The sequence below is a fragment of the Mixophyes fleayi genome, chromosome 2, assembly GCF_038048845.1.
Source record: "Mixophyes fleayi isolate aMixFle1 chromosome 2, aMixFle1.hap1, whole genome shotgun sequence".
Classification (NCBI taxonomy): Eukaryota; Metazoa; Chordata; class Amphibia; order Anura; family Limnodynastidae; genus Mixophyes; species Mixophyes fleayi.
In genome coordinates this window covers 254,082,082-254,107,132 of record NC_134403.1, presented here as the reverse complement: position 1 = coordinate 254,107,132, position 25,051 = coordinate 254,082,082, and the positions used below count along the sequence as shown (strand labels likewise).

The window sequence follows — 25,051 nt, the reverse complement described above, 5'->3', positions numbered from 1 at the left end:
AATCCTTAAAAGCGAAATATTAAAGCAATGAAGGAGATGTGGAAAGTTCAGGAGTATGTAGTCACTTTCAAAAATTATAGTCTTAATGCCGTTTTCAGGATTCAATTAATAATATAAAGCTCAGTTCACATAATGCTGATCTTGTTGTGTATATAGCCTTCAGTGCAAAAGGTAACAATATTATTACAGCTGTTAATACAAATGTAACATTTATATATCCAAACTGCATGTCAGTTATGCAGCTGCAATGAGAAGCAGGGACGCCATCAGGGGGGTACAGGGGGTACTGTAGTACTTGGCCCGGTACAATAGCGCAACACAAACTTACCTGGGGGCCCGCTGTCTTGCAGTCTGCTGGTCTCCGCTACTCTGCGCTGATGTCTTCAGCCTGGCTGTCACCATGACAGTCAGGCACCAGAATGCGATCGCAGGGGTGGAGGAATCATTCCCCTGCGATCATGTGATCTGGCTGTAACAGATGGTAATGAACCATCATGATCTAAGTCAGATAGCGTGAATCCTAAATTGTTTTCTCCTGAAGTTAATTGTTCCACATCTCTAAAAACCTAATGTACGTTTCACTAAGTGATTCATCTTAGAAGCTTAGGGCCTGAGTCATTAAGGAAAGTAAGGCAAACAAAAGGAGAAAGTGTTCTTCAGGACAAACCATTTTACAATGCAAGGGGTGCAAATTAGTTTATTATTAAATACTGGCTGTTTTCTCATGTAGCACACAAATACCTGATAGCTTTATTTTTACACTGAAATTTAAAGTTGATCTAGGACATGCCCGACCCCAACTATAAATCTGTCCCCACATTTTAAATCTACCTCCCGCTCCAATACAACATGGTTTTGCCCACGTGCAAAGTTACTCCTTTTTTCTGCTTTGCTCTCCTTAATGATTCAGGCCCTTAGAGGATTAGGCCAAGCCAACCAAGAACTAGAATCACCCAGCAGAGAAACTCTAGGCAAAAGAGCTATACATACAGAGCTATAGTCACTCAGCAAAAGAGCTACAAACTATGAAGCAAAAGGGCTGTAAACCCAGAGCTATAATCACTAAGCGAAAGAGCAATAGACCCCCAAAAAGCAAAAGAGCTATACTCCTTGAAACGCAAAAGAGCTACAACTCAAACCCACAGAAGCGCTACACTACCTATTCGCTGAAGAGATAGAACGCACCTATTGCCTCATAATCCGCCACCTACCAAACTATGTCACCCCCCCCCCCCCCATCTCTGCCCCCCCAACACTCCTTCTCTCCCACACAGGACAGGAACTCCAGCACCAGCTCAACCCACACAGGCAAGCAAAGCAACTAACAGCAACCAGAAAGAAACAGAGAAAAAGCACGAGAAAGAACAGCCAAAGTAAAACTAACTGAACGTGTACACCCTTTATTAACTGCACCTACAACTTACTACACACAAAGTTGTGCAACGGAAATACCCTACCAATACTAGCACCCACAGACCCGGAACACGTGAAATCCACAAGGCAGCAACCGAAGCAACCTATAAACATAACATGAACAAGCGCAGACGTCCAAAACCCAAGAATCCAAAGTACATCCATAGAAGTAATATTTGTTGTCAAAATTACCTAAGCTTGCTTATCTAATTTTTTACCCTTTTTTCTACAACTCCAGAAGACAGCCATTTTGGCAATCCCCATTATTCAGTTTCCAGTCCCCCTCACCCAGTTGCCTAACCTCCATCCCTATATGTTTTAATGAAAAAGATTAAAAAAAATAAAAAAATGTTGAACTGATCGAACTGATCGAAAAATGTTACTGTGATTGATTTTTTTCTTTTATTCCTGTTTTTTTATATAGTAAAAACAAATTAATTTGTTCCAAACATTGGTGAGTGTGTATTTCTTTTTTAAAAAATGAAAATGTGTATTCATGTAAATTTGTACCATAATGAAGGTAAATTGTGAACACAAACTAATATCTAATATACATTTGTCCCTTTCTACTGGATATTAACTCCCGGACATTTTTATACATAAGGAATACAAATTATGGCATCATCCCCTATTACTGTAATGAACGAGGTAATCTTTTGCTTTCCAAATACACTATTATGGGTTCAAAGCTATTATGCTATTACCAGCATACAGTCACAATATTGCCATAAATTATTAAATTTTTACAGACAAAGTTTAAAAAAAAATGCTTCCCCCCCAAAACAGCTTAACCAACTGTAGTGCTGTCAGCCTAGACAGGAACTAACAAAAAATGGAGGCCAAACAGCGTGGGTTCATTCCAATTTCACTATCATCAGCACTAGGCTTTGCCTGCCTTGGCTGGTGACACTATACCAGGGAATTCAGCTGCATCGGGTCTCCCTGCCTTAATAGCTACCTATTGCAGAGTATTCAGTACCGGGCTGCATTCCCTAGGGAGTTGTGGCCCTCCAACGCCCCCCCAAAGTATTTTGTCCCTGGTGCACAATAGGTCCCACGAAGACCAAGCTACCATTAAGTGTCTGGATATGCTGGTGTATGTAATACTACAAGCACAAGCATACTGCATGGCTGCAAGCCCATGCTGGGACCTGTAGTGTCCCAAAGAAACATGTAAATAAAACACATACACAAATGTAAACATCATTTTGAATGCCATAAATTATACAATCCTACACAATCACTAACCATGTTTATTGGTCACCTACATGAAGGGTCAAATACATTCCTCTTCGTTGGTGGAGGGAGTGGAAAACGTTTTAAAAAAATAATAAAAATACTCACATGACAGCAGCGCTCCCAGAGGAGTCGACTGCTCCGACTGCTCCGTTCGCACTGAATGTCGGGCGTGACTGAAGAGAGAAGAGAAGAAGAGAAGAAAGAAGCCAATAGAAAAGGTAAGTGAATGAACGGAAGTAAGGGGGGAGCTTGGCAGTGTGAAGGGGGAGTATGGCAGAGTGAAGGGGGAGCATGGCAGAGTGAAGGGGGAGCACAGGCAGCATGGCAAAGTGAAGGGGGAGCACAGGCAACATGGCAGAGAGTGAAGGCGGAGCACAGGCAACATGGCAGAGAGTGAAGGGGGAGCACAGGCAGCATGGCAGAGAGTGAAGGGGGAGCACATGCAGCATGGCAGAGAGCGAATTGGGGCCAAAGCAGCATGACGCAGGGTGATGAAGGGGGGCCAAAGCAGCATGGCACAGGGTGATGAAGGGGGGCCAAAGCAGCATGGCACAGGGTGATGAAGGGGGGGACAAAAGCCAGGACTGGTTGGAATTTTCTAAATGTACCCATTATTTTTTCCAAATAGGGCCCTCAACATTCCAGGATCCAGACAAGACACAACTAAAGAAACCAGCAGGCACAAGTGGTAAAAGTGACAAGAACAGGTAGGACAGTCTGTCAAATGTTCTGAGTCTAGTGCAGGCTTGGTTAATCTGCGGCACTCCAGGTGTTGTGGAACATCAAGTCCCAGCATACCCAACTAGCAATAAGCTGCTATATATTGGCAAAGCATGCTGGGGCTTGTAGATTCACAACACCTGGAGTGCCACAGGGTAGCCAAGCCTGGTCTAGTGGAACAATCTCGATTTTTGGTGACTGTTCTGCCAAATTTAAGGGGCAGGTCAAGACTATGTACTCTTTATATACAAACTGCATTCTTTATATACTACACTATGGTGCTAGCTGTCCTTTGTGGGCTGACCACTCCCCCTCTAGTGTCAGGTCCCGCCTCTATGATGGCTGGCCACACCCTCTCTGTTCAGCCCCTAGCGTTGCAGTCCCCCGGTGGTCCCTCCTTGCCCCAGTCCGACACTGAATACATTGCAGGATTCAAATAAAACCAAAACCATGATGATGCAAAATCGGCTCCTAAGAGCTCAAGCATACTATTTATAACAAGTAGGCAATCCAAATGCCTAGCATACTCAATCATACAGGTACAGTGATGCATCACGCAGTTTTTACATTGCATAAATAACTTTGTTACCAAATTCATCTAGCAACATATCTTGAGATCCGTTCCTTCATGCGCAAAACTTAAATACTACTGAACGCAGGTTGCACTCGGAATGTGTGCCTTGATGAAATAGGCCCTATATCTTTCAGGTCACATGGATTTGTGATAGTTGTTGGGGCCAGATCTTAGTATATTTGAACTTCTTTCCTTCAAACAGTATATAAGGTTGATTTCTACAAATTGATGTGATCTTATCTTTCACCTTATAGGAGAGCAATTTAATGATAGTGTCTCTCGGGATTCTTCTTTTCTCAGTTTGGGGAACAGGGTCCTGTGAGTCCTTTTAATCTGTATTTGTAGCTTGTTATGGTTCTGGAGCAAGGTAGAAGTTCTACTTCCTTGTGAAGAATGTCTCTGTTTGAAATTGTAGTGAAGATTCTGCCTTGTGTTTCAATTCAGTAGTTTGTTTAACGATTGAAGTGAGATCTGTTTCTGATGATGTGAAACAAATGAACCCAGTCGATTCATTAGTAGTTCTTGAAGAGCAGGGATGTCTCCTATAGTGGTGTGGGTTCCCTCAGAGTTATCGTCTTGCTCTAGGAATGACAAGGGCAATAAGCGTTAAATGGATGCTGTAGTTTGTGTATCTTGCCGAAGAGAAATGTTGTGCTATTTCAGGGTTTGCCCCATTGTATCCGTTCAAAATTGATTTGTACATGATGAATATAGTAGATGAGAAGGTTAAGGTTACAAGAGAATTGTGGTCCTCTCATAGTGAAATGCAATAGGGGATCTGTGTGGGTGGGATGCTGAGTATTTAGCTTTGGATCATGAATAATTGCACTGGGGTGTCAGAGCTTGTCTGAAGCTTAGAGCACTATAATATATATATATATATATATATATATATATATATATATATAAATATATCTCACCAGAGGGCAGCAGAGTGCTGGAAACAACTATCAATAGGATGATAATTAATGAAATCAGTAATGTTAATTTCATGCTATATACCAGCAAGATGGTATTCAAATATCTTTATTAGGTATATAGTTAGCAGTATTGGGGGTTTAGCACAGAAGATGGGTAATGTAAGTGAAACAGTGCAACTAACTCTACTTAGCTCTTCTGGGCTGCTTTGCGTTAATCAGCTGTTTATTGTATAGCGATGCCACTTACTAGTAAATGCATAGGGGTTTTTGAAAAGAGCCAGGTATAATTTGTGTAAGCCGTACACCCTCTTATGGTGTTGTGAATGAGCTGTGTTGACACAGTGCAGTCAGCTGTCTTGTGCAGCGATCCGTATGGAAAGTGTCAGACAGTGAGACTAGTCCGTCTCTGTGATTGTGGGCTGTCGCGAAAGAGTGGCCTAGAATAAATGAATAAGTTCAGCAGCAGTGGAAGGAGGAATTGTCAAGAGTGGTGTTGCGGACAGCCACAATGAGACAAGTGAGCCGTTGGGGTCCCAAGTTGGTGAATAGTCATTGAAGATCTGGGATCCATGGAGCAGCGAGCAGGTAACTAGATTGCCATCATGTATTGAATCTGAGTTCCAGGTGCCGGCTTATCAGTTGCTGTCTAGTAGATCAGGCTGGTCGTCAGGCAATAGATCATTCACAACATCAAGATTGTTTGTAGTAGTGAATGGAATTGTCTACGGATTATAACTACAGTGACTAGCTATTATATGCAGGCCACCAATATAGCCAGACTCTGGGTTAAACAAGGACTGAAGATCCTGTTTTGGTGGGTCCTTCAGCTGGGATGTTGCAGCTCACAAGGGGGAGGAGCGGTTCCAGTGATAAGCCAGACAGATCTCCAGAAAGCCCACAGTATGAGCAGCAAAGAGCTGTAGGTATGGAGGGCGGGGGGTGAAGCAGTGTTCCGTGGATATCTGAACCATTCAGATGGAGTCAAGGAAAAACATGTCCACCATCTTTAGTGCCCAAGTCACACCCCTAATATTTTATTTTTTGACACTATTAAATTAAATGAAAAGACATATTAAGCCATATCACTTAGTCTTTATTTATATTTTAGTAAATAGTGCGACACATCATCTTAAATTAGGGCTCTTTGTCGCTGCCTTCACATGTCAAACACACAAAACACAGACACACAAACACAATCATTGGACATTTAAAATGTTTTAGGGGTAAGAACTCTGTCATTCAAGAACTAGAAATACCCTTATATGCCAAGTGACCTATATATTAGAGAGTTTCTCACCCAAAACAAAATTCAAATATGTGTAGAAGGTCAGGTGTAAGCAATGATAAGTAAAGTGTAATTTGGATAAAACAGAAAAACAATTCAGAGTAAAGTGTTATATCCATTGTCTGTATCGCTATCACCTCAGCTTTGTCCTTTCTGAATTTGTGAGGGAAAGGGAAAAAGATCCTAGATTGAAGTTCAAAGGTGCTATCAAGACATCTATTCCTGCTGCTTTGGACTCTCTGTATAGGCAAAAGGACCACCTGAACTTGGAGTTCTGATTTGTTGCCATTAGGTCTACGAATGTTCCATTTCTGTATTCTGCATCGCCGTAATAAAACTGGAAGTTGTACTACCTCACTTTCAGATACAGAAAGTTGCACTATCTGACTTCCAGTTACAATGTAATGATTATGTAGTATATCTAATGACTGATTGTTATTTTCTGCTGAATTCATGTATGACCATGTGAATATTTTATGTAACCTCTCAAAGTATACTTTGCTGACTGACCTAGGTGACCTGTGCAATTAACAAAGGGTCTTTTGAAACTAGCCAGATCGATAAACCATCTAGTCACTCAAGCAGAACAGAGGTGAGAGATTCTCTGAGGTGCCCAAACATATATCTTAGTGATAGATAATTTACTTTGGAAAGCTCTGTGTCATTTTGGGAATCAATCTGACTTAGTTGAAAGTGTAATTCCTAAGGTGGGGGTGAAGGGCCTGTAAGAAGGGTTTAAAATCTTCTGCTTTAGACATTACTGTGTGCATTTTCATGAGGGAGTCTATCAAGACTAAAATGTCCCATATTCTTCTATTGTGTTCCCTCACACACATCAAGTCTATCTAGTAAGCAGTACTCTGATTTTATTTCCTATTATATTTTCTCAAACTCATTTGTGTAAACATATTGTATGTCTTGCTATTAATTTTTGTAAATAAGCCATGGAAACATTTTTCAGATTAAATAAATTTAATCTAGCGTATTCTCTGTGATTCTCATGCTACATGTGTATGTGATTTAAGTGTGAAACATTAATAAGTGGTTATGGTGAACTTAAGAACACCATAAAAAATCCTTCATGGTGGCAGAAAAGGTGTATTCATTGCTAAGTGACTAAGGTGACGCCAGTCACGGCCAGCTGTTCAGACTGCTGTATCTGGGACAGGCTGGGCGTTTGTGACAAAGAGTCACACAGAAGTCACCATATTAAGTAATTTCTTCACAAAATATTTTGCACCTTCTACACGTTGCCATGGAGACCTGAAACATTACTAAACCACCACGGGCTGGCTGGGCTAGGTCCCATAGGGACGTTATTCCACTAATGTATATCTGTACACTTATTTTCTTTTTTAAAATGTTTACACATAAAAGATTTTCCTAATAATCTGAACCTTGGATTGTCCTTCAAAAAACTAATTTAATATGATGAACAATCAAAACATTGCTTGAGCTACCTACATGGAACCCTCAATTCAGCATCTAGCGAACATTGACATTATATTTTCACATATTAATCCTTTCTTGAAAGCATATATTGTTGACTGAAAAATAAAGTGAGGATCAAGAGGTGGAGCTCTAGGGGCAATAGCCTCCACTCCTGGAGGCCTTATAGAAATAAAATAAAACCCAGAAATAACATAGAAGCGCAAAACTGATCCTATTTAAGGTAAGAAGTATATCACCGTAGAGTTATATCAATATATATTAAAATGTATTTTAATCACAAAAAATACAGTAAATTAGAAGTCAATATCATAGGATAAAAATATATAAAACAACCCAAAAACTAATGATCCGGACTTCTAATTTACTGTGTTTTTGTGATTCATTTTTTTTTTTTTATATATGTTGATATAACTCTATGGTGATATATTTCTTACCGTAAATAGAATCAGTTTTGCTTTTCTATGTTATTTCTGTTTTTTGTCTTTCTCCTAAATTGAAATTGATACGCAAACAACTTCTGTATTGAAGAAGCATCTCTGATCCTTTTCTAAGTGTTTTAACGGCATTACGAATGGTTTTTGGCAATATGTGATTTATAAGGTCAGCGCTTAGCCCTTACTGCCAACTTTGGGTGTAAAAGGTTTTAAGTTATAGAAAATTGCCTGATGAGACCAAAGACATCCAGATAGCCATCCTTGCCTTCCTCCAGATAATGATGGACCAGCAGGAGCTTATTACTACAGCTACCAAGGGGTTAAATCCATCTCTGGCTGCAACTTGGTTTGCCTTTTGTCTGTCCCATCAGGACCTGGCCCTACATCTGTCCCAGGGGTGCCTGAGCCTGAGGAAGCAGAGGTCTCATTGCCTGCTTTTGCTCCTACAGCCCCCAGTGCTCGGTCACTTGAAGTCAGGTGCGGAGAGTCAATAGGAAAACTGACCTTGAGGAGAAAAGAGTCAGAAAAAAACACTCAAAAATTGATTATGTTAGAATCCAATAAAAACAACAAAATATATTCCACAAATTTAACTGCTTATTTTCAATTTCTTTAGAATTGTTTTTGTGGCCATAAATGACATTGTACTCTACATGCTTTATTCTTTTGCAATTACAGCTAAACTATTGTAGGAGAACATAATCCCAGAAGAAAGTTTGCAGGCTCCAGGTCGATATTCTCTATCTCCTGGCCAACAACTTCGACCTCCTTTTCCATAGACAACCCACTCCTAATAGCAATATTTTGAAAAATGGCACACAGAGTTATAATGTAATGGGTGACAGAGGAGATGGTAGTGTTGTTAACGACAATGGAGAGGTCATGGTGGGATGGGAGGCTGGGAGGAGGAAAGACAATGAGTTCAGTTTTGGAAATGTTGATTTTGAGAAAGCGCTCCGACATCCAGGAGGAGATGGCGGAGAGGCAGTAAGATACCTGAGCGAGGAGGGTGGAGGAAAGATCAGGTGAAGAGATGTAAAGTTGAATGTCGTCAGCATAAAGGTGATACTGAAGGCAAAAGGAGGAGATGAGAGCACCAAGGGAGGAAGTATAGAGCGAAAAGAGTAGAGGGCCGAGAACGGAGCCCTGTGGGACTCCTACAGCGAGAGGGTAGGGGGATCATCAAATATCATATAATCCCCATTAGTGTTACACTATTTGTTATGTGATATATATTCCAATTTAATTATATAAATTTGAGAATCATATAAATTACATCACAGTTTTATATTGCAGGAAATGTACGAGGCATTCATGCAGGAATCCAGTCAAACCAACAGGCCTCGTTTGCTCATGTCGGCTGCTGTGTCTGCTGGAAAGTCCACCATAGAAAATGCTTATCAAATTCCACAATTATCTCAGTAAGCACGTTTCACCAGAAAGTGACATCTTGTAGAGATCCTGATTGTCTGATGTCTGAATCCGTGTCCTAAATAGACACATAAATTATTGCCAAATGGAGTGCCCCCACTCTCAGTGTGCCAGGCAAATGGGAGCTCATATGTTACTCGTCAGTGGATAACTGCACACACAATGTTGGCTAATGTCCAATACAGTCATCTGCTGACAAAATTGCCCACCCTCATGTGGAATCAAATGCAATTGGATCTGATTTTGACACCTCAGAATGGTTGAAAATTACCAAATTGACAGAAAAAACTTTGTGTATAGTAGAATGATTGTTTATGTTTATGGGGGTGGGGTAATAGTTAGTGTTTATAAGTTATGTTATATTTAATTGTCTAGAAATGTAAACAGAGTTGTGTTTACAGTTGATGCTGGCAAAATTAGTGAGGGTGCAACCCACTAGTTCCCTCTCTTTCCAATACACCCAGCTCCATTATTTTTATATGAAAAAGTAGATGGATGAACCAAGTTGCAAAAAAATCAATAGTTGAAAGTATATAATTATAGAATAACATAAAACCAGTGAGTTGCTGCCTTAGGCAAATGCCTAGTTTTACTGCATGGTAAATACATGATAAGGAAGCTTATTTCATGACATATTTATTATTTGTTATACAAGCTGCCATACTGCTTTCACACACAAGGAAAAATCAGGGACCTATTTTTTTATGTATATGCATTATAGTGTAGTACAGAGATTACAAGGAAGTCTACTTCAGCCATAGGTACCTTGACCTTATCAATGTGATGACATATGATCTGCGTGGTTCATGGGAAGGATTTACAGGAGAGGATAGTCCCCTTTACCAGGGTCCAGCTGATCAGGGTGGTTACATCTACTTCAATGTGGTATGTTGTCTATTGTTCTATATTTTCTCATTGTGTCTTTGGTAACTGCTAGGGACTTGGTGTTGAAACTTACCACTGTTCTTACTTTTTAGGATTATGCTATGAACTACTGGAAAAATAATGGAGCTGCACCAGAAAAGCTCATGGTTGGGTTTCCAGCCTATGGACGAACCTTCACACTCAGCAACCCCTCCAACAATGGTCTTGCTGCCCCAACCTCTGGCGGTGGTCCTGCTGCTTCATACACACAGGAGGCTGGATTTATGGCATACTTTGAGGTATCCTCATTGTAACCATATGTTTTATCCATTGCATTTCTAGCTATTAGCCCTAGTTAAATGGGGTATAAATCCAAAAAGTTACTATATACTCAAACATGATGCCGGCATGTTTTATTTACTCCTGTGTACATGGACCATTAAAATGAGCCATGTGACACAAGTTCTCTAGTAACACAAATATAAGATGATCAGATGATACAAAATGTTATTCTTGTCCTTAGCAAAAACGACATGAAGCTTCTCCATGAAACTTGTCACTGGGCATACCCCACTCCCAAGATTTAATAGCATGAACAGAAATGCTTTGACTTTCTGTGATTAACAGGCAATGTGTGCCAGAGAAACATGGGAGATGAAAGACCAGACTGAGGATGCTACCAGAACAAACTGCTCTTCACTTGTGTTTCTAATTTTATACAGATCTGTGGTTTCTTAAAAAGGTGCAACAGAAGTGTGGAACAGTCCACAAGCAGTCCCCTATGTCTATAAAGGAAGTGAATGAATTGGATATGACAACCAGAAGAGTTTCCAGATCAAGGTATGAACATATTTATATTGAAAGAAGCAAGGGGCTTGAAATGACCTGGCCATAGTACAGCAGCATTGGGATCTGGAAGTCTAGATTGAAAGGGACATATTGTCTGCAATTATTTGTCATATTCATACTTTTTTAGGAGGCTGCTTATTAAGGTTCTTTACATATATCTATGTCTGCACCTCTGTAAGGTATAAGACATAGATATTTTGTAAGACACCAACTATAATCCTCTTTAGGGATGTCTGCATTTAAGGGTCAAACACTAATTGTATTTTACCACTGTTTATTTTACCCTGGCAAATTCTAAACTCTTGACATGGGTGATCTATAGGAACTTTGAAATCTCTGCTTACTTGAATGGGTTAAGAGCAAAGGAACAATTTATTTAAAAAAAACTCAGCTATTTTGTGGATGTGCTCCCCTCTCTGCTGCAGGCTAATGACTGCGCAAGTCAGTTTTGATAAAAGTTGTATCTCTAAATTAAAAATCATTATTTATGGATAAATGCAGTTTGTTTTCAAAATTAAAGAAACAGGTGCGTGTATATCTTTTACATTTACTATTGAAACTATGACGGGGTCCTAAGTTTACAAATACTGCTTAACTATATTTTGTTAGCAGAAGTTAACACAACACTCATATTCATTTTATGGAAATTGAGTTATGCCATTACCGTGCATGGCCTACGTTCGCTTGCCCATTTCCATTCCGCTTCTCAAGTCATAGTGACACATAATTACGTTCATTGGTTCATTTCTGGGCATATGCAGAGCTATTTCATGCAAGATACACTACGAAAATGGACGTACGTGCAAACATATTTTATTGCATTTTAAATACTCCTAATTAATATATATTAACTTAAAAACACAGAGAATAATGAATACAATATAATTATTGTATCTAACATTGAATTAATATTCAAAAATAGGGATATTTCCAGGGACAAGTTTTTAAAAAGTGGAACTGTTGGGAACTATGGGTCTGATTAACCAAGGCACGTATCTGCCGATTTTGAGGATATTGTACGCAAGATCACTCAGAATCGCCCAGAACCAGAGCATACACCCATAAACACAGCCCTGTCCACTCCATCTTCGGATGCAGAGGACATTGAATACGGTCTACAATTTCAGGGATTGAAGTGGTTCAGGAAGGGGTGTTTGGCCCTAATCAATTTACAGTAAGGTCTTGCCAAACTCAAGCACACGCAGCCATGTCTGAAACAAGCTCTAGGCTGCAGCCCCAAAACTAAGGAAGTGCCCTGCTCATGAGAGTGCTTATATTCTAATTGGAAGAGGACACAACTGAAACAACAGGAGTGAGTGTGGCTCAGGATGGAGACTGGGACAGTTGTGAGGATGCATTGTGGTTAGTATAGGTGGGAATAGAGTAAGATCCTTATGTTGGGCACATGATTTTATGAGTGGTAGAAATTTTGCATAAATAAGTGGAAAGTCCTTATAAAAATGTTCTATTATATTGGCATAGTAATATTTAAAGGGATTGTGGAATTAAAGTTGGACATATGTCCAATGACATTCTACTGTCACGGGCACTAGGAGTCTTTACCCAGGGATCACCAGGTGATGGACTTACCAGAGCAGTATAGATGGTAATATGGTACTCTGGTAGCGGGGTGATCACGGAACAGGAGACAGCAGATGGTAGAGAATGTTCGGGGAAAGTCTATGACTAGCAGCACTGGTAATATAGAGGTAGTAGTACACGAGGAACTGAATGGACAAGGAAACGTGAGGGTAGTCAGTGGTCTGCGGTAGCAAGTTGTACCACTGCTATAGTGAGGAGGAATGTCCAGCAGCAACGAGGAGGTGATGAGAGTCAGCGGTCTGCGTTTAGCAAGTTGTACCGCTGTCTAGGTGAAGGAATGGAATCCAGGTGGAGGTATCCGGGAAGTCAGTGGTCTGCGTTAGCAAGTTGTACCGCTGTCTAGGTGAGGGAATGGAATCCAGGTGGAGGTATCCGGGAAGTCAGTGGTCTGCGTTAGCAAGTTGTACCACTGCTATGTGAAAGGATACTGGAACAGGTGACTCAGGAAACAGGGATCAGTGGTCTGCCTCTAGCAAGTTGTACCACTGAATATATATGTGAGGAGGAGCACGGGGAGAGAATGCAATACAGAGGATACACGGGCACACTGAACTTGATTCCACGATGATATGCACAATATAGTAATGACTGAACAGCACTGCACAATAATACAAAGTCACAGGAACTATCCGGGCAAAAGATAACACAGTCAATGATGGCAATAGTCTCAAGGGATAGTAAACTCCATAGGAGAACAACTCAGTCCAGCAAGATATGCAATACACCAGCACAGTCAATGAGAAGTATGCATACCGTGGTTCAGGAGCAGGCTGTCAGACAGGAGTGCAGAGATACCTGAACGGCTGGAGGCCGGCAGCATGCGAAGTCCCAGGAGGGTGGAAGCGGTAATCAAGTAGGTGCAGCGCACAGGTAGGTAGACCAGCAGGGATAGCAACAAATACTCAGGAAGCAGTAGTATGTAGAACTGGACTCCTGGAGAACCCTGAAGAGTAGAGATGGTCTAGACGAGATGAAAGCAGCGAGGCGTAGATCCGATGCAGACTGGCGAGTTGACACCGACAGGAACACTGAGAAGCACGGAGAGCGGATCAGCTGCTGCAGACACGAGTAGAACTGAGGGGTAGCAGCAAGCAGGACTCTGCAGGTACACGGAGGTAGCGGATAGAAATCAGCAGGTGCAGTCACGATGAAACACGGGAGAGTTGAAGTGAGTTGATAACTGTAGTGCACGGAGGCAGCGGATAGGAATCAGCCAATACAGTCACGATGAAACACTGGAGAGTTGAAGTGAGCTGAAGACTGTAGTGCACGGAGGCAGCGGATAGGAATCAGCTAATACAGTCACAATTAAACACAGGAGAGTTGAAGTGAGCTGAAGACTGTAGTGCACGGAGGCAGCGGATAGGAATCAGCTAATACAGTCACGATGAAACACAGGAGAGTTGAAGTGAGCTGAAGACTGTAGTGCACAGAGGCAGCGGATAGGAATCAGCTAATACAGTCACGATGAAACACAGGATAGTTGAAGTGGTCTGGAAACCACAGGAGGGTTGAAGTGGTCTGGAAACCACAGGAGAGTTGAAGTGGTCTGGAAACCACAGGAATCAGCTGAGCTGAATACACGAGGAAACACAGGAACACCTTCAGAGGCTCATGGGGAATGAGACTCCAAGATCAGGCCACGAGGTATGGAACTCAGGTGCTTTAAATAGGGAGTGTTACCTGATCAGCCAATTAACTAAAAGGAACAGGTACTGAAGGTTTGAAAGGGCTGCGCATGCGCAGACCCTCAGGATGGTGGGCGGCCACGGTTCCTAAACACACGGGAAGAAGCACTCACAGTCTGGTGAGTGACATCTACCCTCTAAGGTCCAGAGTGATCTGCTCATTTTATATTGTTTTCCTGCAAATCAACGTGAAATAAAGCAGTCAGATTTAAATCTCACCCATTGAAGGTGGTTTAATAGCTATATAAACTGATTAAAATGTTTTTACATTTCCATTCAACTAGAAGACTGAGAACATTTTGAAACACTGCAGGAGACTGAGCGATCAAAAGTATAATTGTTAGATTTTTGTCCAATAATGGTTTTTCCAAACACATAAATCATTGCATATAATGTGATTTCTCTCCCATACTAGACAGAGTGGCTGATGAAGAATAACTTTGGAGGTGCTATGGTGTGGGCTCTTCCTTTGGATGATTTTAGTGGGACTTTCTGCGGTCAAGGCAAATACCCTCTAATGACTACATTGCAATCAGCTCTGGGAATCTCTTTCCCAAGTGAGTGTTAAAATCTGTGTATCTGCAGTGTGTCTCCAAATACATTTTTTAGGTGTGCCCAGAATTTGGAAACCATTGAAAAAAAATGTAGTCCAGTAGCTCCCAGAACTGTTTGATAAAGAGGCGACAAAAGTGGCATTTGATCAGGATTCATCAGTTGATCTTCTAGTAATGGAACATAAATGGAAAAGCCTAAATGAGTTTCTATCCCCAGCAGTCTATTTAGTCACTATTAAAGCTATTAGAAATAAATGGAATTTGTCATCTTAACTTGTAGTATAATATTCAAATTATGCCCTATGGTGGTGGCATAAGAGGCATTGTAGATACAAAATTTGCCTGAGAATGCTTCATTAAATGTTATGATCATGGACATGAGTGTGTGTTTAAAACATATATGTGATCTATGGAATGTCAGTGTCATGAATATAAACATATTACATAGCATGTTATATGCAAATGTTAATGTTTAATTTTTATTCCATGCAGATTGTAAGACACCATCTATAACTGTAGCGCCAAACACAGCAGCAGCTCCTACTGCTGGGGCTCCAACTGCTGGAGCTCCAACCGCAGCCAGTGGGACTGGAAGTGGTAGCAGCAGTTTCTGCGTTGGAAAATCAAATGGTCTTTACCCAAACCCAAAAAGCAAAAGCGGTTTCTTTAACTGTCTGAATGGGAAGACCTACCAGCAGTCCTGCCAAACCGGATTAGTTTTTGATACCAGCTGTTCTTGCTGTAACTGGGCATAAGCAGAAGGATCTACATGTTCAGATGTCAATAAACCACTTTTCAGTGATGAATTCAATAAACATATTGCCATAAAATGATCTTGTGTAACAGTGTTGATCTATATACTAAGAAATATAACAGCTTGCAATGAATAAAATATATTTTTTAAGGTGATCTATATGGAGGTAAATCTGAGGTGTGATTTTCAAGAGAAAAGTACAAGCCTGGCAATGTGCAACATTTTTATCAGTTAATGATTTATGAGGGGAACTGCAACACCATATGGATATAAGTGCATGTTTAACAATCAATGGATAGCAACACACTGATGAAATCTTATTGCCTGTCCTGTTGATCATAGAGATGGACATATGCTGTAATTTTACAGCTGATATTGGGCAAGTGGCCCAATATCCCAGCATGTATGCCCCCCCATCATGCAAAAAAAGCAGTACAATATTATAATATTGGGCACTGCACCAATGGACCACAATAAAGCAAAAATGATTTCTCTGCTCTGTCTAAGAGGTGAATTTCAGGATCTAGTAGGTTTGTCCATCCATGTGATATATTCAAAAAATTATTTCTTTGGAAGAATTCTATTCGGTTTGTGTTTTTTTGGAGTGGGGGAGTTGCACTGCAGGAAATACTGTCTACCTGGTACAAAGTTCACTGTTTATCCCCTAAATTACTATTGAAATATCTGGGCTGAATTAATTAGTTTAATTAGTCTCTGCCCTAAACCATCCCTTATACTCTCTAGAAGAAGAAACAATCCAGACAACTGTAATAGATCAATACTAAATACTCCCCCTATGTCCGCATTAAATTCTCTACCAGTCAGCCTTTCACAATTTAAGAACTGGTACTGGGGTGACAGTCCATGTGATTCCTGCGGATGGACGGGTCAGAGATGGTCAGAGATGTTATCTTGGCAATGTGGTCCGGTCTCGTCACGTACCTCCCCCTTCTTAAATCAAGGTGTTAAAGTGTAATTTTAAATCGATGTGATTGTGTCATTAATGGTCAGTTCATCGTATTTTGCTTTGAAAAAAATTACTTTCATTCACTAGATACTTTGTAAGATAATTAGAATCTCATGTGAAACCTAATGTATATGTAAAACCTAGATTTGCACATATATTTAGTATAAACACAGCCTTTGGTTGTATTCACAAAGTTTAAAATGTAAAACACAGTACAACAAGCAATACATATGAGAAGCAGACGCTGATTAACATCTCAGATAGACTGGAATCAATGTTCAATAAATTAATAATAAGATAAGTGGTAAGCAATAGTTTTAGAAACATGGAAATGGTCACTATCATATCTGTTGTGAAATCCTTGTTAATTTAAGAGTAAATATGACTTTACTAATTGTAATATTTCTGTGTAAGAGTTACCTGTTTTAAGTGTCCAAAAGCCAGATGTCAACATTGCCTGAGGGAATGCTAGACTCCAGCCAGGGCATGATTAAGGGTTCTGGCCGCCCTAGGCTAATTCGGCCGCAGCCCCCCCTCGAATATATAAGTGTATAGGAACACTCCTGAATATGAATGTTCAGGTGTATTCTCCAGCATTCAAATTTAGACAGATTGTGCCATTGTCTCTTACCTGTTCTTGCTCTTCTCTCTTGCAACTTTGTTATCCTCTCGCTGGCTTCTGGAAAGTTGGCGTCCTTTTTTGAAAATGCTAAAATTTATTATAATGCAAAATGTTAACAAACCCTGAATGATTAGACCCTTTAGTTAAAACAAAACACTCCATTATGGCCAGCTAAAAGTACCCCATTGTACAGGCATATATAAGCAATATCTGAATATTTGTGGTCAATACAAAACTTTACCAGCCCCATCTCACTAATATTTAGTATTCTAGTGATTGCTGAGACCACAGAGAGCATCCATGTAACCGCCACACAATCATGAGATTATGCCCCCCAAAGCTGCTCTATTTTTTAAATACCCCCTGCAGCCATTTTCCTTAACCCCCCCCCCACCGCAGCCATTTTCCTTATCCCCTGCTGCAGCCATTTTCTTTAACCGCCCTGCAACCATTTTCCTTACCTCCCACCCTGCATCCATCCCCCCTGCAGCTATTTTCCTTACCTACCCCCCCGTTACATCAAAACTCCCCCAGTCACATATATCAACCCCCCTCCTCTGCCCTCCCTCACACATATAAACCTCTCTCCCTCCCTATAGATTTTCATGGCGGTCCAACCCTCTCCCTCCCAATAGATATGTATGGCAGTCCCCCCCTTTCCCTACCTATACATATGCATGGCAGTCCCCCCCCCACTCTCCCTCCCTATAGATATGCATAGTCATGGCTATTGTGGCTATGTACAAGGCTATGACTGCATTATCTGCTGTGTAAGTTTCACTCACCTAATGTATTTATCCCATTTGGGTCACAAAGAGTTTTTTTTTTACTAGTCCTGTCTTGTCTTTTTCTGTGTTTTAGGAATCCAAAGCTGGTGACATTATTGGCAATCGGTGGTGGGAACTTTGGGACACAGAAGTGAGCATCATTATATATATGCAGAAATGTAAATAAGTAAACTGTTATTTCCCTGAGTCCCTCTATTTTCTTATCTTTAGGTTCACAGATATGGTTGCCACAGCAGCTAACAGTAACATTTTCATTACATCTGTAATTGCACATCTCCGTAAATATAAATTTGATGGCATTGATCTCGACTTTGAGTTCCCAGGATCTAATGGAAGCCCCCCAGAGGACAAGCAAAGATTTACTATACTGATACAGGTGGGCTACTAAATTCTATTTCTACATCTCTACAATTGCTGACTCATAAGACGTCATTATATTCCTCAGGAATAACATGTTGGACCATCTCATATACAGTACCATGTACAATAACATAGGCCCATCTTATCTATTACTAATTACTGCAGTATGTACATGAGAGGGAGGACATGGACTCAACTAAATTAATAATGTGGTGTAGCATAACAACTGTCTCCTATCACTGTGCTTTTGGGGAGAAGATAGAAAAAATAACTTTAACAGTTCCTTTCTGTTTTTGCGACAAATCCTATTTATTAAGGATGACTGTCTGACATACCTTTTATATATGCCATTGATTTATTTGTTTTAGCATGTTCATCTTATATTGTCACATTTCACTAAAACTTCTTTCAACTTGGAATTGTGCCTTACCCTCTTAGGTTATCCAAGTTTTCCAACAGGTTATTGGATCAGCTAAATGATATCATGCTATTTTTATTCATTCTACCCTTTGCCTTATGTTTTGTCAGTGTGGTGTACATATAAACTGGAGAAGCCCTCACCTTTATTTTCTGATTTAAGTCTTTAAAATGAAGCAATCATTTTTTGTATCAGTTGATCTGAAAAATAAATGTATATCTAAAGGGAGCGTCTGAATAGTGGCATATTTAGTTCCATTATAAAAATGTATCTACAATTGGCAAAATTCTCTATTAATTTCTAGTTTTATATTGGCCTAATCAGCTATATGAAATGAGCCTGGAATTGCTAAGTAACTCAGTTTATGTAATTTTCCCTAAAAATATCAAGTGTCTTAAAAAGGGTAAAAAAAAATATATTTAAAGGTTATTTATCACCTTACTAAAACTATTTTAGGGAAAGTGTTTCATGTAGAACAAATGGAGCCTCTCACCATTCTCTTCTGATTCTCTATGCTCAAAGTCCTTCTGTGTCTATTAGTGTAAACTTGTCTAATGCAAATGTGTCTTGTAGAGGAATATATATTAAACATATTAACAGCATGGTATTGACAAAATCTGGATAGATATTCAATTCTAATTATATACAAAATAGATGGTTGCTGGTTGTGGCTTTCTGTGATTTAAAGTGTTGTAAATTTGCAACTGTGTACTGAAAAAAACAGCTCTCCATTGTTTAACGAGTTTAATATTTTTATGTTTCAATTGTTGTTTGGGTATAATATACTGACGCTGCAGCCCTGTGAGGGAGTCATGTGTGCCCATTACCACTTTTATTAATGTAATATTATGAACAAAACAGGAATAGTTATTTTGTCAGTGTCCTGTCTGTAGCCATATGAGTCCTGCATAGACTAATATAATCCTAGTTCATTATGTAACCTATTCCTTTAATCTTGTCTCTCTCAGGAAATGCTTGATGCATTTAATAAAGAAGCAACAGCCACAGGTCTTCCACGGCTCCTGATCACAGCAGCAGTGGCTGCAGGAAAAGGAACCATTGATGCTGGATATGAGACAGCGAAGATCGGAAAGTGGGTTAGAGAGAGGAAATCGTTGGGGATAACATTAAGCATATTATAGAGTTATTTACAATCAACACGTTTACAAATCTGTGTTAGGAAATGTAATTTTTCAGTGACTGTCCTGTCATGTGTCATTTCTGTGGTTTTCATTGTGTTACAATGTGGTAAGACAAGTCTATCTATTCTTGTTTTTAAATGTAAAGTTCCATTTCTCCATGTTTCTCCATAGACTCCTGGATTTTATCAGTGTGATGACATATGATTTCCATGGCGGGTGGGAAACTGTGTCTGGACACAACAGCCCCCTGCGCCAAGGTTCCGCGGACAAGGGAGATTCTATATACTTTAACATTGTAAGCAAACCAGACTGTTTTCCATATAATTATACCATAATCACATCAAATCATAATGATACAACATTTGATTGGAATTCAATAAAGTAGAAAAAATGGCTTTATGAATACAATACACAAATCAGGTGAATATAGACAGACAGCTTTTTTACCTACTTCATAATGGCAAACGCCCTGGAATACCTATAATTACATGAAGCTCATTCTTTTATATCTAGTTGTCTGCTTTTATCTTTCTGGCATTGTGGATTGTTTACTAATATTGAACAAAGGTCCAAGTCATTTGCATTCATTGTCATTAGACAGATAAAAATTCATTGTTATGGTGCACATTTACATCTTTGAGCTATGTTAATAAACCCTCATTCTCCATAATGATCTATTGCATAGACTTATTAGTGAACAGGGTAATGCTGAGCTTTTCCTATACTTTTCTATCATTGATATGTTCTCTTCACCCGCAGGTGTTTGCTATGAATTACCTGGAACACCTGCAGAGAAGCTCCTTATTGGATTTCCAACATACGGCCGATCATTCAGGAACCCTAATCCTAACAACTGCAATGTGGGGATCCCTGTGTCTGGAGCAGGATCAGCTGGGCCATACACCCGGGAGGCTGGCTTCTGGGCCTACTATGAGGTGATATTTAATATATAATACTATATACAATAACATGTTGATTGTCAATGTATAAATAATCTGTGGAAAATAGATTATTACTAGATACTTCATTCATAGACTCACTTAATTACCCACTAATTTACCCAATGAATAAATATTTAAATCTGTTTATTTTAATATTTATTATAAGTGAGCCAATGCGCAGACCCGATCTGTCAATTCCTCTGTCCCTCTCCTTATTGGTTGGAGTTTAGGCTCCAAAGTTTAAAAGGCACCTCCTCCCTGTCTTCAGTGCCTGATCTTCACATTACCTTCCATGGGTTTCTGACTCCTGTACTTCTCCATGTCTGCAGAGCTGACATTCTACTCGCTGTATCGCCTCTCTATTCCAGAGAACCTGCTGACTACTGAACTGTATTCCTGCCGCCATCCTAGTGGTAATCAGTCGTCAGCAGAGCTGACACTCTTCAGCGCTTCTCCTGTGTTCCTGCATAGCCCGCTGGCTACATGCCGCAACATATCATCGCTATTCGTGAGTAACCTGCTGACTACTGCACTGTATTCCTGCCGCCATCCATGGGGTAAGCAGTCATTCGCAGAGCTGACACTCTACAGCGCTTCTCCTCTGTTCCTGCATAACCTGCTGGCTACATCCTGCAACATATCATCGCTATTTGTGAGTAACCTGCTGACTACTAAACTGTATTCCTGCCACCATCCCGGTGGTGATCAGTCATCTGCAGAGCTGACACTCTCCTCTTGGCTGCTTACTCATGTGGCTTCTCTTCCTAATATCTTGACTAGTCGCTTCCAGTAAGGGCCGCAACCTGCAAGGAGGTGCAGCTAAGTGCAAACCACCTTGCAGCTGGTCCCTGGTGAATACCTCCTCCTTGTTAGACTCCGCGCCTTACTGAGAGTTGTATTTAGTCTCCGGCTGGTTCTCGTTCATTACCATTCCTGCTGCAGAACCGTGACCCAGACCCGTGACACTTTGATGACCTTGTATGATACATATATCCGGTATGCTTAATATATACACCTTTAGGTTTTTGGGATTATTGACCTGGAAATTCTACACTATTAGGCACCCTTGTTACCTTCTTCTCTTCTTTTTGTATCTTATAAATATATATAATATATATATATATTGTGGCAAGAGCCCGCTACTGCTGAAGCACACGCGAACAACTTCTTCCTTTTTATGTAGCTTTATTTGTCAAGATGGTAAATGTTTTGACGTCGTATACTTTCACAGCAATTATGGAGACCCTAAACGCTAGCTATACATAGACCAGCTCTCTCTCAAGACCAGCCAGCTTCCCCAGCGTTGGTCTCCCTGAACAAGTGATACAAACAAGCTTTTATACTTTTGATACTCCTCCCCCAGCCTTAGCTTGATGGACAGGTGACACACCCACCTTCTCTTTAAAAGGAAACGCCCATCACTGGCTCTGTTTGCACTAACAGACAGACACACCCTGTCTGTTTGCAGAGAGGAAGGATTTCAAATCATGTAAGTTAACCAAACTTAAACTATTGCTTTTCATACATAAGTCTTTACATTGAATCTAGGTGCGTTACTGCACAAATGTTTTACTCTATTTCCCTGCTTTCTCTGCATATTGCCAGCTAAATGCCTCCTTTTGTTACTATATATATATATATATATATATATATATATATATATATATATTCATATGTATGTGTATGTATGTATGTATATATAAATAAATATATATATATATATATATATATATATATATATATAAAATTTACTTATTTATTTATTTGCACACTATAGAATTCCACTCTGAAGCTAAATTTTACAACCAAATATGGCCAGTATCAAATATATCAACAAGTCCATAGGTTCAGTACACCTGTGTACACCCTGCGTCTGTACCGCAGCACACGTGAAGTGGTCAAAACTGTGTTGTATCATGAAATGTAAGCACATGTACATATATGTACTTAATATCTACAAAGTCTCATTTATTTATTGGCGTGTTATGTACACATTTATTTTATGTAGTTTCATATATCTTTATGTGTATTTAATTTTCTTCTGCTACTGCCTTATTATCTACTATATAAAAGCCTAGTGGCGTGTGTCTGTGTGTGGAAAAAAAACCAAGCTGCAGCGCCACCTGCTGGGCGAAGTTATACACTGACCTACTCAATTATTAGTGTGTGTGGAAAAAAAACTCAGAAAGGGCTGAAATTTGCTGCAGCGCCACCTGCTGGGCGGAGTTATACACTGACCTACTAAATTCTTAGTGTGTGTGGAAAAAAAACTCAGAAAGGGCTGAAATTTGGTATACTAAGATGTTTTTTATTTGTTAATTTAATTTGTTAATTGTTAAAAGTGTTTATAAAGATTTTAAAAAAATATATATATATATTTCTTGAAGGAGAAGTGACAGTTGGGAGTGGTTGGTGGTTGCCGGGGGTGACAGTGGGGAGTGGTTGGTGGTTGCCAGGGGTGACAGAGCGAGAGGAGTGTGATACTCAGGACCGCTGAGAGAGATCCCTGTGTCTGGATAGACATCTGGATAGATGTGGCGATAAAGATGAAGGATGATGTGATGGAGAAAAATTATGAGGTGGTGACATGTGGACAAAACCACGTTAAAAAAGGGTGCTTATGTCGGGAAGTAACGATCTTCCCCTGAGGGGGCCTGGCCTAGCCCCAAATGCATGACAAGAACCTTTTTAACACCTTAAGTAGCTTGATTTGACTAGAATGCATGAGTATCATGCACGGGTTAACTTGTTATAAATATATACACTAATGAATCCTGGACTACTAGCATTTACTCATCTTGCACCCTGTTGGAAATCACGTGTACAGTGTACAATTGTGAACAGAGTTGCCAGAAGTACACTATAAACAAAGCAGAAGCAAGAAATGATTGTCGGTGATGGTATTTCCTGTATGTTTGTGTTTACTGTGGTTCAGCCCTTTATTTAACTAAAGTTTGCATATTGCTGCAGGGACGGCAGATATCTGTACAGTGTGTATGGCGTCAACATAGTTTGAGACAATGGGTATAATAGACGAAAATCACAGATCTGACGGTAAATCATGTAAGATATGTATAGTGTGTACGCATGAATGGACATGCTGATTGGGACTTTCAGTTATTGGTAAAATCGATAATGATATTGCATTGGGAGAATATTTCTGTAGTGTATATCCAGATTGACTGTCGCAGTGTTGAATTGTTGCAAGTGAATTATAAAGCATCACCTCTTCAATAAGGAATGAAAATGAGATATATTTTCTGAGAAGTGATACAGGAATCAGCCTAAACACTGCAACAAGGAATCAGCTATATTATTTGAATGCAATACTCTGTTACCATAAAACCATTAAATAATAAACATTTATGTTACTCTCATTGTGTAGACAAGAATTCTGAATAAAAGGTAAGGTTACACAACTATTAAGGTGAAAAGTGTTCCCCATATTATATTTTGCTCGTTTTACTAGTTTTTCTGTAAGCAATGTATTGTGCCTACATGGGGGGCAGTTGCGACATATTTCTCACTTTTCATTTTCCTTAAATGCTGAGTGAACCAGTAAGTGCTGTACGCTTCATGTTAGGGAAGATGGGAGGGAGATGCAGGTGGTTGGAGGGAGGCGTTAACTACGCACTCCATGGCCACACCCTCTCCGGTTGGGCGACACTTCTCTCAATAGACCCTTTAGACTTATCAGCTCCAGCCCAATGTGACCCTTAAACTGGCCCTGCCCGTAGCAGCCATACCCTCTGCAGTGGCATTAGTTCAACCACTGCTGATACCATTTATGAATCAAGCAAAAGTGGCCATGGTCAGGGACCTAAAATAGAATAATTAATACTGTTAATTTAAGTTGTTTAGATAACACTAGATTAGCTGCAGTAACTTTCAATAGTGCTCAAAACAGAAAGACTGGTGTGTATATAACAAAGTCTTCAACTGTAACCACTTCCTTCAAATTTGTGTTAGGTTCCTAAACAGAGTTGATAGATTAGATAGATATGTATGTGTAAATGTTACTATTAGTTCCTTTA

The 25,051-nt window shown here is 39.9% G+C and overlaps 1 pseudogene; it reads left to right on the top strand.

Moving 5' to 3' along the window:
- Window positions 1-9,336: 9,336 nt before the first annotated feature.
- On the top strand, window positions 9,337-15,829 carry LOC142138864 (acidic mammalian chitinase-like; annotated as a pseudogene).
- Window positions 15,830-25,051: the final 9,222 nt, after the last annotated feature.